The sequence below is a fragment of the Meleagris gallopavo genome, chromosome 2, assembly GCF_905368555.1.
Source record: "Meleagris gallopavo chromosome 2, MGAL_WU_HG_1.1, whole genome shotgun sequence".
Lineage (NCBI taxonomy): Eukaryota > Metazoa > Chordata > Aves > Galliformes > Phasianidae > Meleagris > Meleagris gallopavo.
The window spans coordinates 104662328-104675464 of NC_139405.1; the positions used below are offsets into that span (position 1 = coordinate 104662328).

General features: G+C 48.1%; 1 protein-coding gene across 8 annotated transcripts in view; it reads right to left on the reverse strand.

The window, feature by feature from the left end:
* The window catches only part of NCOA1 (nuclear receptor coactivator 1), a 157588-nt gene that overhangs the window by 39487 nt on the left and 104964 nt on the right, over positions 1–13137 (reverse strand). The window lies entirely within an intron of this gene.

The window sequence follows — 13137 nt, forward strand, 5'->3', positions numbered from 1 at the left end:
GGCGGGTGCAGAAAACCCATCCCTGAGTCTTCCCTTGCACAAACACCAGATTCCTACAGAACACTGTATGGAAATCAGCAGCTCTTTGGTTGTATAACTTTTTATTCTAGTAGGTGGAAGGAAATTATCTGATCTACGAATTTAAGAAACTGTGGAAAAATACAATCTGGGAGCTTCAAAGCTTGAAAATATCAGTGCAAGAAACAGAAGAGCAGATCTCAGCTTCCAGAATCAAGCACAGCTCCCTTGGAGCCCTGTGTAGATCAGCCTGATGCCACCTCTCATGGCCACCCACTGGAGACAAGCACGGGGGGCTCCCAGTGATGGAGAGGTCTCTACTTGAGCTCCTCTATCTGTGCCTCTTTTGTGGGCAAAGCAGAGAAAAAGGCGTTTTTAGAGGAGAACCACTCGATCCATTTATTCTGATTTTTGAGATTGGGTTGGTTTTCCTAGGGCACTCTTATCCTCTATTTCCTCTCAACAACAAGGAGACACAATCAGGTTTTGCCCATCCCACCGTGCCCGCTGCCCACATCCCTCAGGGCCACATCCCCACGGTTCTGGAACACCTCCAGGGATGCTGACCCCACCACCTCCCTGGGCAGCTGTGCCACTGGATCACTGCTCTTTTGGAGAAGAATTTTCTCCTTATATCCAACCTGAATGGGTTGGAAGGAATAATAAAGCCCACCCAGCCCCAACCCCTGCTGTGGGCTGCTGGCCCCCCCACCAGCTCAGGCTGCTCAGGCCCAGGGCTGACCAGGCCTTGAGCACCTCCAGGGATGGGACACCCACAGTTTCTCCAAGGAACCTGTGCCAGCGCCAATCATCCACCAGTATGGATCTGCAGGTGGAGCCGTGGATTTATATTAAGGTTAAAGCAGTGATTTAATAGCTTTTTTAAAGCCTGTATCTACCCACAACCAAGTTCCCTACGACCCTGCAACGTGAATGAATCATCAGTCTTGTTTTAACCCATTTGGTTCCTTCTGTAGACTACAAATACATATTTCAGCATTGCAGTCATCCCAACCGACCTGTGACGTCCTTCCAGCCAAGGATCACAGGCAGGTTGGACACCAGACACGTTTGTTTTTAACAAGCCTACAGCACTAATCCCCATTAACACCGCTGTTGTGCAGCTGAAGAAGCCTGATGCATAACCAGACATGCTCTTACAGCTCCTGCTGGAGTGGATTACAGAGTTCATTGACATTCCCTGAGCTGAGATGCCCCAACACGCTGTGCAAGCACTCATAGGGTTTCACAGCACAGAATCACTAGGACTGGAGCTGGAATCAGTGCGGCCTTCAGCCACCATGGTGCTTTTTGTAAGGGCAGGTAGCAACAGGATGAGGGGAAATGGCTTGAAACTGGAAGAGGGCAGATTTAGACTAGATATTAGAAAGAAATTCTTTACTGTGAGGGTGGTGAGACACTGAACAGGTTGCCCTGCGAGGCTGCGGATGCCCCTCCATGGAAGCATTGCAGGCCAGGCTGGATGGGGCTGTGAGCAACGTGGGCTGGAGGGAGGTGTCCCTGCCTACAGCAGGGGGGTGGAACCACGTGAGCTTAAAGGTCCCTTCCAACACAAACCATTCTGTGATGCTATGATGCACCAATGGCATAGGGTTCAGTGGTTCTCCTTTGTGGGGCTCCAGATGGACACTCAAGAGCATATCTTGTGACATAGCCTAGAGCAGTCACAGGCATGGGTGGATGGTTGGACTAGATGATTTTAGCAGTCATCAAACATCACTTTCCTTGGCACAGTTTGTAAGGAAAAGTTTACAGTTCTGCTTTTGTTAAAACCCTCATTTAACAGCAAAAAGAGCAGAGCGAAGCATGCCGCCACAAGAACAGAAGGAGAAGGATGTTTCCTTCTGCCTTCACACCTTTTAGAGTTAAACACTAATGGTGTAGAGATGTCTTAAGTAAAATAGGCTGGTTGTCTGAACAATGTCAGGAAAAATTATACGGTGCTGAGTGAATGCAAAATTAATGAGCACTGAACACTGACAGGAGCTAACAGGCACGAGGAGCTGAGACTTTTTTACACTCAGCTCTGAGATCAAGCAGGTAGAACATCTCCATCTTACCGGGGGGAGGAACAGAGGGTGAAAAAAAAAAACTTTCATCTCAATTTGAAGGACTTAATTCATTCAAAAGCTGTGTCAACTGTGCACGGTCAAAACTGCAAAGATGAGGAAGGGAAATGTGTAGCTCTTCCTCAGCTCTAATTCAGCCCTGGCATAGCCTTTGTTCCTCTCCTGCAGGCAGAAAATACGTTGCAACATGGCTTTAATGACCCGATTTAATTAAGTTTGCAAAGAATCAGACCGTCTCTCCTCTGCTATCACACTCATACCCCGTATCTTGACGCTCCAGCGTTGTGCATGCTCGAATCCATGCAAAGTTACTATTAAAAATTCACTCATGTCAACTGCTAAATCTGCTTTATGCTCAAGTTGCATGGGCACGTCAAATATGTTAACTGCACAGGCAAGAAGACAGCTGCCAAGGCGTGCAGGCAATGCAAAACCTGACGCTTCCCATGCTGCTCCCACTCCTGTCCCAGCTCTGCTCTTCTCTGGACCTCACTTCCAAAATTAACTTTCATAGAATGGTTTGAGTTGAAAGGAACCCTTCAAGGCCATCTGTCCCACTCCCTGCACTGAGCAGGGACACCCAAAGCTCCATCAGTGCTCAGAGCCCATCCAGCCTGACCTTGGCTGTCTGCAGGGATGGGGCACCCACCACCACCTCTCTGGGCAACCTGTGCCAGTGTCTAATACTTTGCCACGATCCAAACTATTCCATCCTCCCATATGACATAATCCATGCATGTAAGATATAATCCAGTCTTAGTAGCAGCTGCACCAAAGCCAGTGCAAATATCAGCCTGGGGAACCCGATCTACCACTCCAACATTCATCAACGCTGTTCCCTGTAATATAGACTTAATGACTTAGAAGGTGGTTAGCTGAGACTGGCAGCTTAATTAATTAATGAATACACATCTTGGAACGAGGGAGGGAAGCTGCCTTTCTGAATACGAAGCACAGAAAGATGGGTGACAGCTACCACTTAAAACCTTCTGAACAGCACCGTTGGCTTGGCTGGGCTCTGGGCCCCCAGCTCATCCCCAAGGCTCTGGTTTTGTCTCTAAGTGCCACAAAATGCCCCACAAGAAATTTGTACAACTCCAGGGAAGCACTGGACAAGGAACTCAGCAGCTTCTTGCTGGGCACTGGGGGACAAATTCTACCATTTTGCTAAGAGACATGACAGCTCTTCAGGCTCTTACACGCTCCTGTCCCCGTGAGTTTGTTGCTTTGTCCAACCACATTGCTTGTCCTAACAAAAGCTTTTGTCTCCTTACACAAATCTTGCTTTATTCCTTTTGCTCACGGGAGCACTGAGAGGATTACAGTCTGTACAAGTTTCTTCAGGGGAAAAGTCAAAATGAAAGCAGAAGGATTCCACAGCCAACCCCTCATACTCAACCCAAGGATTATTTTCCCCATTCAGAAGTGGCTTATCATACTAACTGCCACACAGGGCAATGCTCACACTGGCAGGCACCTGGGCTCTCCAAAGGGCCCAGAATGGGAACAAGCAGTGCCAAGATGCTGCAGGGCCCCAGAGCCCCCTCTGCACATAGGACACATTTCAATGAGAAGCCTCCATTGCGTTTTCCTCCGGCACCCAAATGGATGCCAGCTCATAGGGTGGCCCTCAGAAGGCTGCAGTGATCCAGGATAAAGGACTTTCAGCAGAAGGGAATTTTTTTTTTCCCCTTCGTCTTCTGTCACTCTTAAATCTGCGACTGAGTCAAGGAGGAAAAAAAAAGGGGAAAAAGAAAAAGCTAATCCAGCACAGCAGAAGGCAAGAGGAGGAGTGATTTCTACAGGTGGTTTATGACTCTCTGCATGATCTGCACGCCTGTTACATCCTATCAGAGCCTCCACTTACAGCTAGGTGCTAAAGGATTTATTAGTTCTTGACAGTGTGAGATGTTTAAAAGCTTGAGAATGTAATAACCAAATGTTCACTTGTTAAAATAAAGGCAATGTTTGGAGAGGTCTGTGCAATTCTTAGCAGCCTCCCCTTCCCCTTGTTCTATATTTAAGCTGCCAGCTAGATTAAAACTGTCAGAAGAGGGATGAGAATTTTATTGACATGCTTTGTAGGTGGTACAGCTCCATAAAATACACACGTCCAGGGGATGCTCTTTGGCATTACTGCTCAGGCAGAGAATTATGTAGCACTGACCTGGGGGAGTTTGTATCTGAAATCAATCCCTGATATAAAACAGATTCTAGTGGATACGGAGCGACTGACTTCACGAGTGCCTGTGGAGGGTGTAGGCAGAGATGGAACCCATTTTGCAGTTCACACTGAAACAAACCACAGAGAGGGCGTGAAATTCCCAATGGGTTCCCAGGAACCCTTCCCATATTGTGTGCGAGGTGCAATTAGCTGCTCTGATAAAAATGCTGCGTTTTATTCACCCCTGAGTCATCTTGCTTAGAGAAAAGCATGCCTGTCCCGCACTGAAGAAGAGAGCAATGGAAGAACATCAGTTTTCCTGGGAAAAAAAACACCCCAGCATCCAAAGCCATGTAACAACTGCTGCACTGCATTACATTCACTTGTCAGTTCTGCCTGTAAAGCAAGGCGCAGCCTCTGCTGTGAATTACACCGTGCTTGTTTACAGCTGAGAGGACACAGGAAATGAAACCTCAAAATGTTAAGATTTACAGACTCGAAGGCCAGGAGAGATCACTCCATTGGCCGATGTGACTTCCTGAGCATCGCTGAGTTCACCCACTTCTACCACAACGAGCCCTCAACTTCTGTTTGGCTCCAACCTGCACAATCCACCACTTCCCCTGGCAGCTCCTTCCCAAAGTAATCACTCAGAGTTATAAATCTGGGCCCTATTCCTAATTTGTTTTTGTCTGGCTTCAGCTTTGAGTCATTCTTTGCTATGCTGGATTTAAAAACCTCTCTAGTCGCCAGCATTTTCCACTCTTGTCAGTGCTTATGCAGTGTCATAGCCTGCTCCCACTCCTCTGGATACACTCAACAGAACTCTTCAACTTTCCAAGCTGCAAGACATTTCCTGCAGCCCCTGATTCACCCTTGCAGCTCTCCTCTCTGCCTCCCTGGGCTTTGCAATCTTCTTTTCCCCAGTGCAGACACCATGCTGAGCCCCAGCACTGTCCCACCAGGTCCATGCACATGCACTGTCCCCCAGGAGATGCCCACCTTGTCTTTCACCAGGAGTTCATGTTGTGGGCCAGGTTTCCTTGAGAAGTACCATTTCCCAGGATCAATCCATCCAGCCCTTCTGCAGGCACCCCCCTGCACGTGCAATTACTTTGCACTTCTTTCTGCACTCACAAAGACATTGAGTAGCACCGGGGTGCAGCACAGAATCCCCACAAACTCCACGTAACTCAGTTTTGAGAACAAAATGTTTCGTCAGGACAAGGAACGCTCCACTGGTGTTCCTCCAGCACCCAAAGTTTGTTAGTCATGCAGGGCAAAAACATCCATCCACACAAGAGTGGGTTGCCTTGTCCACAGAGAGAAAACCAACACAAGGGTGGATTGACTTGCCCACACAAAAGAGGCCCAAAGGGTAGAAAGATTACCCAACTGCACTGATGAACTGCGCTGATTTCATCCACTTTCCTCTCCTTGAAGATCATGAAATTGGCAACTTCAGAGCAGGAGCTTAGGTAAAAGTTGGGGACAGCTTAATGGAAGTGATAGGAGATGACAGTGGTCATTCCCAGCAACAACCTAATGTTATTTGTAAGACCCAGTAATAGAAATAGTGATGGTCTGGGCTAACTACATCAAGAAAAATGAAGTTAAATTGGTAGAAGTACAGAAAAGACTTCCTAGGGTAATGAAAGGCAAGGCATAACTATTTGACACAAAGAGCCTAGGAGAGCCTGGTATGTTTGGACTAGTTGAGCGAAGGTAGAGAACAAGCGTGACAACTTCTTACAAATACATTAGGGAAGAGTGGTAATTACCAAAGAGAAGGAAGAACAAGCTAAATTAAAGGGCGACTCAACAGAGGTAGAGAAATGGTCACTAACTCATCTCCACCGAAAATGAGCAGGTGTTTGCAAATCACAAAATGGGGGAAGATCGGTGATTTTCAAATTGGATGGAGAGCACCAGGAACACCCACTCCCCACTGCCCCTCCAAGTAGCAGTAGGATCCTCTTCATTATCACAAACGAATTCCTGCAAGCCCATATTACAGTTAAAAGGACTGGATCTGTTTGTACTCTGTTTGCTTTGGATCAGCCTCACACTTCAGGGCTTCCATTGGGCACCTAACGAAGCCAACGAGGAATTCCCCCTCCCTGCTGATGTCTAATTTGGCCTCCAGGGTATGCTTGTTTATCTTTCTCTGTAGCCCTCTAATGTATGGTGAAAAATTGGACACTGAGATGGGATGAAAGCAATGAGAGATGCTCCTTCTAATTGCATGACTTTTCCTGCAGTGGTTTGGGAAAGGAGCCGCTCCTGCAGGGCTAAAACAACCACCAGATTCGGGAACAGGAAAGAGATTTTCTGCCCAGCACCTGCCAACACCCATCATCAGCACCGTGGCCAAAGAGGTCCTTTCTGACCCTGAGGAGGAACCCAGAGTCTGTAGAACACTGCCTGAGGATAAAAGCAAAGCTCTCGTTTTCTGACCTCCCTCCAAGCAAACAAAATCAGGGTAGCTCCGATAAAGTCGATTCATTTAAAGAGGGGACTCCAGAACCAGGCTGACAGTTGTAGCCTGAAGAGATCACCATCTAATTTTAGACTTGACACAAACCTTAATGTGGTTTTAATTAATTAATTAAAAATCCTTTAATTAATGTAAAGCCCTTACAGCAGTTTTCATTTACTCCATTTCCAGAAGACATTTCCACTCGCTTTGCTTCTCAGATACCAGCCTGCTGCTTGCTTTTGTTCTTCAGCAAAACCTCAAACATTAGAGCTAAACTTTAGTTTGTGGTACGTCATTGGCCTTACAGCTGCAATGCTCTGAGCTTGGGCTATTACACGAGCCTCCAGTTTAATGATTTTCCAAGAAACAGGGTTTTCTTCTCTTATCTGACTAGGCAAATATTGTTCTTCCACTGCGTGGAATTGTCCTCTTTTGGGTTCACTGAAGGACCCCATGTTGAGTCAGCACACAAAAACTTCTGTTTGGGTAACTTCTTTCTTCTTGCATTGGAATGTGCCACACTGCACCTCCTCCCAGCCTCACCCCATCAAACTTTTTTGGATATGAGACTACTTTGCAGTTTAATTTCACGCTGTAACTTCTCCTTTTAGCCTTTGGTACATCCAGAGGCTCCCCATCTGCACAAGAGCAAGTGCCAGATTCTTGGGGACCCATGTCCCCAACTGCCACATTCCATGCTTCTTCAACACACCCAAGGATGGTGACTCCACCACCTCCTGTTCCAGTGTCCAAAAGATGAACCTTATGTCTAAGTGAAGTGTTCTGATGGGCTCTCCAGAGTCCCTTCCAGCCCAAACTCCCCTGTGACCTACTTCAGAGCTCAGAAATGCATGCTGCAGGGAAGGCCTGACAGATCTCCTCCACAGCCCCCAAGATAATAACCTAGCAGGAATTCCTTACTCTTCCCAAACCAAATGGAAACCATTAAAAGCTTGAGTGAAAAGCACCAGATCTTGCCCAGAGGAAGGGCGCAGAGAGCCTTTAATTGCTCTACACTAGTTCCTCTGCTTTGGGTAGAGCTCTCCAAGAGACCTCATCTCTGCAACTCGCTCCCACCTGCTGCACGCAATTACTTGCTTTGTGGTTATATGGGATTCATTTCATCATAGAATCATAGAATAGTTTAGGTTGGAAGGGACCTTTAAGATCCAGTTCCAACCCCCAGCTATAGGCAGGGACAACTCCCTTTAGCCCAGGTTGCTCACAGCCCCATCCAGCCTGGCCTTGAGTGCTTCCAGGGAGGGGCAGCCATCACTGGGCAACCTGTTCAGTGTCTCACCACACTCACAGTAAAGAATTTCTTCTTGATATCTGTTTTATGGTCTTCATTAATGCCCCCCATCACTCAGCTACCAGTGGCTGCTAGGACAAGAAGGGGCTCTTGACTCAGGGCCCAAGGACAGGGTCTCCTCTCCAGCATCACAGTCTGGGAGAGAAACCACTTTGCAAGCCATCAGTTCATCATTTTCTGGCCACTGCTATACACAAAACTAAGGCCTTTTTGTTTTTAGAGCTCACCATATGTCAGCATTTCCAAACCCAAGAAGAAACTCAGTATTCATACTGAGGAGGATTCTATATGTTCCCCTGAGGACACAGGACATTTCTGTGCCAGAAGCTCTATATGTATATAATAAAATAAATCCAAGGCCAAAGACTCAAAATCTCAGCATATGACAAGACAGCAGGGAAACTTAATTAAAGGAAAGCCACTGACAGCCCAATGATCATATGCAACAGAGCAGCCAAAGTCAATAACTATTTCATATACTTTGCTTAATTAACTCACTCTATTTACCCAAAAGGAAAATTACTTCCCCAAGTAGGTTACCTTACAAACGAAAGGTGGTCATAAACACAGGGCTGTCTTCTTTATTGGTTGACGTTTCCTGGTGTCTTTGAACATGGCCACACTTCAGGAAAACCCTAATAAAGAGATGTCAGGAGGACGCACCTCCTCTCTGGTTTTGTTTTGGTGGGGAAACAAAGTGTGGAGGTGTTGTGCAGTCAGAGAAGAGAGAGAAGTGCTGTTACCCTCAGCCCCTCTGAAAATCATTAACTAAAGGCTCGAGAAACAGTCTTCTGCCTCTCTCTGTCCAAAGTAATTTGACTTAAAAATTAAGGGCCATCGTCTTTGCAGGTTAACACAGCAAAGTGCAGAAAAGGAAGCTTACTCTTAACCTACTGCCCTTTAAAATGTCCTGAAATCAAGTCAATACTCTGTACCATTATTAGGGAATAAAACTGCATTAATTAGAGATCTGATTTTTCCCCTCATCCACCCATAGACATAAATTCAGCAGCTCAACCAGCCCTCGGTGGGTCTGGAGTCACTCCTGCAGATCCCTGGCCATTGCAGCTCAGGTGCCATCATTGGAGAAGTCAAGCCGTGTGAATCATGGGAACAAATCCACTCATTTTGGCAAGAGCAGAGCAAATCTGCTGGGGCTTTTGGACCTCGCAGGACTAGAAAGCAATCAGCAGACCCCAGGCATCCTGGCGGGGATGGGAGCTGCTCCTCAGCCAGGTCTCCAACAGCTCTATGCATCGGTTTCGGCAGTGAGAGAACATAATGCAGCCCTGCAGGAGCAGGAAGGACATGGAAGGGGCCCTGGGATGCCCGCGGTGGCCGAGCTGTGACCACGTGGAGGTGTTTCAAGGGCAATCCTCAGCAGTTCTCTGGGGTTGGAGGCAGCATAATGAAAAGTTCAATACTGTTTGATTTGTTCTATCACGGCGCTGCGTTTACACTCCTGCTTTGGAAGGAAATTAAGCACCCTCTCAACGTAGAGGACTCTGGGGAAAAAGATGGTGGTTTAATCTTGGAAGGACTCTGCCAAGGCAGGCAGGGCTGCAAGGGAGAAGACATCACCCCTCTACCAGAGCATGGGTCTCATGGTTCCCGTCTCCATCAGGTCTTTGCGTGCCATCCACTCCTACCATGATCCCAAGGTTATCTGCTCCCAGACCAGAAGTATTTGGTGAGGCACTGGCACAGGTTGCCCAGAGAGGTGTTGGGTGACCCATCCCTGCAGACACCCAAGGTCAGGTTGGATGGGGCTCTGATGGAGCTCTGGGTGTCCCTGTTCACTGCAGGCGGATTGGACCACATGGCCATTAAAGGTCCCTTCCAACTCAAACAGTTCTACGATTCTATGTCCCCATTTAATTAGAAATCCTTCTGGGGAAAAAGGAGATAAACTCCTGCAGCCGGCGTGCCATCGCATCCCTTACAGAGACTTTGGACGCTGCAACTTGAGGCAGGAGTGACCCTGCTCCATCCCCAAAGCTTGGGTTGGGAAAACTTGCTGCCAGCCTAGTATTGAGCCAGTGGGGAGAGTCTGGGAAGGGAAGCTATCAGGCTGGGCGCCAGGTTGGGAAGATGGCATCAGCTGCCTCTGCGTGCAGCACCATGGCAAGGGGAGGGCATGGGAGCTAATCAGCAAATATTTGAAGGTTGTAAACACCAAGGATACAGACGTGCTGTAAAAAGTGAAGTGAGGCAAGCAGGAATATATACTGAGGCTGACATTGAAAATCCGGGAGTGGGGAGTCTTGAATAGAGCAAATGAGCTCTGGAAGGCACTGCAACAGACTCCAGGAGCCCCACGGAGTCCACCACTTGCCCTGCTCCAACAGAACCACAGCAGCAAGCAGCTACTCACACTCACACCACTGTGTAGGCTCTGAACTCCATAGTGATTGTATAGCAGCCATAACAAACTATGTTATTTTACAGAAAATAAATCAAACAAGAAGCATTCTGCATGTCAAAGCTGCATTTTCAGCATCTCTGCTCACTTTTGTAGCCTCCTCTGTACAGTCAAGATGCCTTATTTCTGCCTAGAATCACACGAAGGATTTTCCTTCAGTAAGGAAAGCAGAAATGGAGGGATTTAAAACAGGAGGCTGTGGTTGTGACATACCACTGATGTGCTGAGGGCTGCCTGGGTTTGGTATCTGAAAGGAGGGCATATGGTGTGAGTGGGGAACTCAGAGCTGCTCGAGAGCCCCAGAGGGACCCCCATAGAAACATCAGCTCAGAGAGTTCCTCCAGTTAGCTCAGCTCATGCAGAAATCTGAAGGTTTACACTTCAGCCTCATCTTCCTACCTTGCCATCAGATGTGCAGAGATGGTGGGACAGAACTTTTCTTCTACCGAGGGAAAAGGTTCTGCCTCAGGGGTGGTGGGCATGGAGCAACTCCCTAGGGCAGGTGCTCAGGAGCATTGGGACACTGCTCTTACACATACGGGTCTGGGTAGAGCTGTGCAAACCAGGGACCAATGCATCTGGAGTAACACCACGTGCCAAAGCCTTCCTCTGCCCATAGGGTTGCATGCTGCAGAGCCACACCTGATCCAGCACTGGTTTCAATACTGCTCGTCACATTTATGGAATCCAGAGCAGTTTGGGTTGGAAAGGACCTTGAAGAACCCCCAGCCCCAATCCCTGCTATGGGGAGGGACACCTCCCACCAGCCCTGGCTGCTCCAAGCCCCATCCAGCCTGGCCTTGGATGCTCACAGCTGTGTTCTCTTTGCTAAGCCGCACACAGCCTGGGCAATTTCTTTTCATCCAAAAAACTCAAAACCCAAAAACTTCTGCGGGACAGATGAACGCTGAAAAAATTAACTGCCTGGCCCCTTTCTCCTCTGCGTTTATTGCTGTCTTGGCAGAAGAATTTCAGGTTGCTGCCACAGCCGCAAACTGCTTGTTCTGCCAACTGTACATTACTAACATTGGAAGGGGGCCAAACCTAGGAATCTTTTCTAAAAGCATTTGCTTCGTACTTTAAATAGCAGCCCGGCAGGCTGGGGGATGGGAGCGCGGGCTCAATGCACGCATGCAAGCTGTCTGTGAGCTGCTGCAGGCTGAGCCACCAGCAGCATCCCTGCTCCCATGGCACTGCCACCTCCCTGTTGTGGGCACCCACACCTTGCACAGACCTTTTCTGAGATAAGTGAATAAGAGAACGTTGGCTGTTTTTTCACTGGAATCCCCTCTGCTGCTCTGCTACAAGGTTGTGCCAATGGGTTTTGCTGGCTGTTGGTTGAGTAAGGACAAGAGGCTGAGTTAGGACGAGAAGTGACGGCCTCAAGTTGTGCCAGGGGAGGTTCAGGTTGGTATTAGGAGACATTTCTTCTCTTAGAGAGTGGTGATGCAGTGGCACAGCTGCCCAGGGAAGTGGTGGGGTCACCAAACCTGGAGGTGTTCCAGAACCATGGAGGTGTAGCACTGAGGGACGTGGGCAGTGGACATGGTGGGGTGGCTTGGGGTTGGACTCAGTGATCTTAGAGGTCTTTTTCGACATTTATAATTCTGTGAGTCAACAGCATGTGTTGGGGTGCCTGGAGAGCACTGTGTCACATCACTGCAACCCCAAACTCCAGACTTTCCTGGATGTGAAATAACACCCACAAGTGGGCTTCCTAACATTGCCACAGTTTCGCAGGGAGTGCTGCCATGTGCTGCCTTTGACCACAGGACAAATGTCCTTCCATTTAGCAATATTTCTCCTACCTCCCCATGTAAAACATTCCTGCAATAAATTGCGAAGAACAAATACAGGTGAAGTTTTTCTTCTTTGGTAATTTCATGTAGTGCTAGATAAGCCTGCAATACAGAGCAAAGCTCAAGGAACAATATTTTTAAGTAGTGCTTGTCCTAGTTAATGTTCAGCCCTGCTGTGCAATGTCAAGAAAACTAATGAAAGGTGAAGTGGCAGCGAGCAGGAACCACTGAGTCCTCACCCACTACCAAACTCCTTTCATTGTTCAGCCCCAACATGAATTTCCAGTTGGATATCAGGAAAAATCCTTTCTAAGAAAGAGTGGCCACACATTGGCACAGCTGCCCAGGGAGGTGGTGGGGTCCTGGAGGTGCTCCAGAACTGTGGGGATGTGGCACTGAGGACAGTGGGCATGGTGGGGTGGGCTGGGGTTGGACTTTGGGCTCTTAGAGGTCTTTTCTAACCTGAATGATTCCATGATTCTGTAAAAGCTGTTGCCTCGTTTCTTCAGGAAGCCCACGCAATATAAGCCTAACGCTTTGCAACCATCTCTTCATCATGGCTTATGCAGCTCAGAGGCCTGCAGTAAGAGCAAAGTGTCTAAATGATGGAGCGAATGGCTGTGCATGCACACCCAGGTCTGGGCTGCAGGGTTTTGGATAACTTTAGCAACTGGTACCAGGCACACCACCGTGCCCAGAGTGTGCAGCAGGAGCTTTGGCAGAGACCCCATCTGACTGATGGTGCTCTCTTAGAGCTAACATGAGCTGAGTGCTGTTCACCTTGTGCAAAAAGGACATCACCTTCATGTACCTCCATGGCCACCTCACGGGGCGGGCTGCAGATGGCCTCAGA